Below are 5,456 nucleotides of genomic sequence, written 5' to 3' on the forward strand. Positions count from 1 at the left end.
GGGGTGTATAGGGAGAGGTGAGCCATGGGGGTGGGGTGTATAGGAAGAGGTGAGCCATGGGGGTGGGGTGTATAGGGAGAGGTGAGCCATGGGCAAGGGGTGTATAGGGTAAGGTGAGCCATGAGGGAGGGGTGTATGGGGAGAAGTGAGCCATGGGGGAGGGGTGTATAAGAAGAGGTGAGCCAATGTAGGGTGAGCATGGAGAGAGTGAGGTAGTGCAAGGAAGGAGTGAGCCTGTAGATCACAATTATCAAAGCAAATAATTCCAGAGGTCAAGAAACTAGCCTTACTTTTTACTTAACTTTTATCTTCGTGATTCAATCAGTAATAAATGATGTTTCAAACTGTTTCAATAACAAACCACTGATTACCCAGCTGGAACTAGTTTAGTCCCAACAAAACAAGTTCTTCCATGTTTGACTCTGGCAATGTAACTAAATGTGATGTGTGAAAAAACCTCTTCACACAGCAAGTGGTTTCGGTCTGGAATGCACATCTCAGAAATGTGGTAGAAGCAGGTTCAATCGAGTCATTCAAGAGGGCATTAAATAATTATTTGAATAGAAACAACTTGCAAGGGCAAACTAAAAAGACCGGAGGTTGGCATTGTTTTCCCATGGTGCCATTTGTAAAAATAAATATTTGATTTTAAATCAAGAATGTATTACTTTTATCTATTACAGTAAAGTTCATGTGTGTCTCAGTGTTAGCTCCTCTCTCAAAGAAGTGAGTAATTCCCATCGTGCACATTGTCTCCAGTTGATTATTTGTTTAGATCATTGGGTGAGGTTTTATTTTGTGCTCAAGAGAGGGAGGGAGTCTTTGTGCAAGTTTTGTACTGTGCCTCACCATTGAGCTGTTCCGCTCTATCCATCTCCATCCACAAACTCTGCATACTCCGACAACAGATCAGTTAAGAATATCTGGCAAGGAATATCAAGCAGACCAGGAACGTAGTCCATCAGTTATCATTGGGATTATTCTCTTTAAAGCAGAGAAGCTCAAAAGGGAGATTTAATAGTGGTATTCAAAATTGATTAGATTAGATTCCCTACAGTCCAACATGTCCACACCAGCCCTCCGAAGAGTAACCCACCCAGACCCATTTCCCTCTTGATTAATGCACCTAACACTATGGGCAATTTAGCATGGCCAATTCACCTGACCTGCACATTGTTGGACTGTGGGAGGAAACCAGAGCACCCAGAGGAAACCCACGCAGACACAGGGAGAATGTGCAGACTCCACACAATCACCCAAGGCTGGAATCGAATCTGGGACCCTGGTGCTGTGAGGCAGCAGCGCTAACCACTGAGCCACCGTGCCAACCATATGAGTGGCTTTGATAAATAAAGAAAAAACCCTCCACTAAGAGGAGGGTCACTATCTAAATTTAACAAAATTGACAAAAGAAAAGAATAGGGATAAGGAAGTTTATGCAGCAAGCTTTGATCTGGAATGTGTTACTTGAAGCAGGTATAATAGGAGCCATCTAAAGAGAATTGGAAAATATCTCAAAAGGATAAAAAAAATGACAGAGGAATGGGGATACACAGGGAAGTGGTAATAGTGGGATAGCTCTTTCAAAGAGTCAGGCATGATAGACCATATGGCCTCTTTCTATGCAACAAGGTTCTGTGATAATGTAGAGAGAAATCAGCTTCGTCCAGAAAAGAAAATAGCCTCTGGCAATTCTGAGGTTATCACATTTTTTAAAAGACAGTTTTGTTTATTTTGATTTCCAGGTCCATTCTCAGTAACAACACAAGCAGGAGAGGCTGTAATAGCAACCCCAGTTCATTCGGGACAGGATTGTTTTGTGTAACTGTCAGACAGGTTGCTCAACATGCCTGACTAATTAATTTCCAAATAAGAAAAGAAATGGCCTTCCCACCCCCGTACACGCCACCCCTCAGAGTCTCCCCCAATCCCCGCCATCTCTCTGGACATATTATCCCTCAATATTTACCTGCCTTACTCACCCTCTAAACTTCAGTGCTCTCCCACAGCACAGGGCAGGTCCTTGGTTCAACCAATTTCAGCTATTTCTTCAAGTATTTTCTCTCCATCACAGGTCAGAAGTGAGGAGATTTACTGATAATCGCACAGTGTTTGGCATAATTTGTGATTCCTCAGATACAAAGCAATCCATGTCCAAATGCAGCAAGATGAGAGCAACATCCATTGAGAACTGGAAAGTAACATTACTGCCACAGAAATGCCAATAATTACCATCTCCAACAACAGAGAATCTGACAACTCCCCTTGACATTCAATAGCATTACCAAGACTCAATCCCTCACTATCAACATCTTAGTGTTACCATTAAGCAAAAACTCAGTACTCCACCATTCCACACCAAACCCTCAACATTCTCCCACTCTATACCAAGCTCTCCACACTCTTATCCCTCAAAATTCCTCAACTCCACATCAAATCATCAATACTCTCCCACTCTAACCCAAATCCTCAATATTCCCTTATTCCACACTCTTAACTCTCAACACTCCCTCATTCCACACTTGAACTTTCAACATTCCCCCGCTCCCCCACTTTACACTATAACCCTCAGTAATCCCCCACCCGACAATCTGACGTTTGGAGACTCCCACCTCAATCTTCACATGTCCATACTGCCCTACTCCTCATTTACTTCTCAATACACCCACACTTCATACTCTAAACTTTATTAAGACAACTCTAAAGGATCATGACAGATATCAGAATCCTGAAGTATTTACAGATTTTTTAAAAATTCACAAGTTTTTTTTGCAAAAGAGGAATATCTTAGAACAAAAATAACTGCGGGTGTAAATTCAGTGACTGGCAAATTGTTGTGTGAAGTCCACCTGTAAAGTGTCAGGGAAACTTCAAATCGGGAAAGGCCTCGGAAAAAGATAATGAGAATCGAATATCCCTCTCTTAGCAGAAAGCTATTTCTTGCAATCATGTCTTTTCTACCCTCTAGAAACATATTGAAAAAAATGGATTGAAAACTGACTGCAACACGACTGTGTGTGTGTATTGGCTGTGCATCCCTGTATGTGAAGTGCTGTGAGGGTCACAGCTTTGGCAGCAGCCAATAAAAACATACCTGCACTACAGCTAAAACAGAAGGAAAGGCTCTTTCTCTCTCTGTGTTGGAACTCAGCCACTGTGATAAGAAATCAAAACAACAGAACTTCCACCAAGCTGAAAAACCAAGAACCTCAAAATGAACTGCTGAACTGCCAATATCAAAGTAATGTCCACAGAATCATCAGATCTGTTTTTCATGAACAATTCAAAGGGTGATCCGCATTTTCTTTACTTTTATCTTTTTGGACTCACCTCATGATCTGTTGCACTGCTATTTCTTCTTTAATAACTAATAAACTCATTCCTGTTGTTGTGGTTCTGTTTGCCGAGCTGGGAATTTGTGTTGCAGACGTTTCGTCCCCTGTCTAGGTGACATCCTCAGTGCTTGGGAGCCTCCTGTAAAGCGCTTCTGTGATCTTTCCTCCAATAAGCACATCGACCTGGACCCAATATACCGGCCACTGCAGCGGACAGCTGGACTGACAACCGGAAGCGGCAGATTCAAACCACTACAAATGCCGGAGGAAAGATCACAGAAGCGCTTCACAGGAGGCTGCCAAGCACTGAGAATGTCACCTAGACAGGGGATGAAACGTCTGCAACACAAATTCCCAGCTCGGCGAACAGAACCACAACAACGAGCACCCGAGCTACAAATCTTCTCCCAAACTTTGAAAACTCATTCCTTTTATTAATTGAAGAAACCCTGGTTTAATTGGCTCCTTTTAAATCAGGCTCATTGGGATCTGGGAGAGAGGTATCCACAAGATAGGGATCCTTTTCAAACAAACTTTGCTGCGACCAACCAAGGGGGCAGGTGAATAATCAGGGAGAGCAGTTCATCACTCCTCACCCTGGATTTTAATGATTTTGGGCATCCCACATGGAGCTGTAACAAATTGAGGAAGCTTGCCCAGCGTCTGAGCATAACACTGTCAATACTTCCCATTGCTCCCCACCCCATCCACCCCACTGAAGTCCAATTATATATCAATTCTGCTCCATTCAACATTCTAACTCTCAATACTATCCTAATTCACACTCTAACCCCTAATACACCCCACTTTTCACTTAACCCCCAATATTACCCCTCTGAGGTGGCTCAGTGGTTAGCACTGTTGCCTCACAGCACTAGGGTCCTAAGTTCAATTCCAGCCTCTCGCAACTGTCTGTGTGGAGTTTGCACATTCTCCCTGTGTCTCTGTGGGTTTCCTCCGGATGCTCTGGTTTCCTCCCACAGTTCAAAGATGTGCAGGTCAGGCGAATTGGCCATGCTAAATTGCCCATAGTGTTAGGTGCATTAGTCAGAGGGAAATGGGTCTGGGTGGGTTACTCTTCGGAGGGTCGGTGTGGACTGGTTGAGTCAAAGGGCCTGTTTCCACACTGTAGGGAATCTAATCTAATCTATTGTTAAAAGCTATCTTGAGAATGTAACTTTAAAAAGGTTCTGGGATTTACATATGAAGGAACGGAAACTAACATGGTCATTCTAAAAGATTAAAGACTTAAGCTAAATTTGTTTAACATTACATTCCATTTCACTGCAATCCTGTTGCTATAAATTCTGTGTCTTATGATTCTGCTCCACAATCACCTGATGAAGAAGCAGTGTTTCGAAAGCTAGTGCTTCCAGATAAACCTGTTGGACTATAACCTGGTGTTGTGTGATTTTTAACTTTGTCCACCCCAGTCCAACACCTGCACCTCCAAATCATGACTACCATTCCAAACTAATCCTTAATACTTCGTCAGCCTACACTTATCCCTCAATAGTCCTGCATTTTTCACTTACCCTCAATAGTTCCCTTCTTCTTTTTACCCCTCAATACTCCCTCACCCCAAATTCCAACAGTTAATACTTCCTCAGTCTGCACATCATTACTATCCCATACCTCAGACTTTTTCCACCAAATTGAGGTTATTGTCTCCGTTGCTCCCGATGCAGTCTCCTCTATATTGGGGAGACTGGATGCCTCCTAGCAGAGCGCTTTAGGGAATATCTCCGGGACACCTACACCAATCAACTACACTGCCCTTTTCAACATTTCAACTCCCCCTCCCACTCTGCCGAGGACATGGAGGTCCTGGGCCTCCTTCACCGCCACTCCCTCACCACCAGACGCCTGGAGGAAGAACGCTTCATCTTCCGCCTTGGAACACTTCAACCCCAGGGCATCAATGTGGACTTCAACAGCTTCCTCATTTCCCCTTCCCCCACCTCACCCTAGTTCCAAGCTTCCAGCTCAGCACTGTCCCCATGACTTGTCCTACCTGCCTCTACCTGCCTATCTCCTTTTCCACCTATCCACTCCACCCTCTCCTCCCTGACCTATCACCTTCATCCCCTCCCCCACTCACCCATTGTACTCTATGCTACT

The sequence above is a fragment of the Chiloscyllium plagiosum genome, chromosome 21 (assembly GCF_004010195.1).
Source record: "Chiloscyllium plagiosum isolate BGI_BamShark_2017 chromosome 21, ASM401019v2, whole genome shotgun sequence".
In the NCBI taxonomy this organism is placed as follows: domain Eukaryota; kingdom Metazoa; phylum Chordata; class Chondrichthyes; order Orectolobiformes; family Hemiscylliidae; genus Chiloscyllium; species Chiloscyllium plagiosum.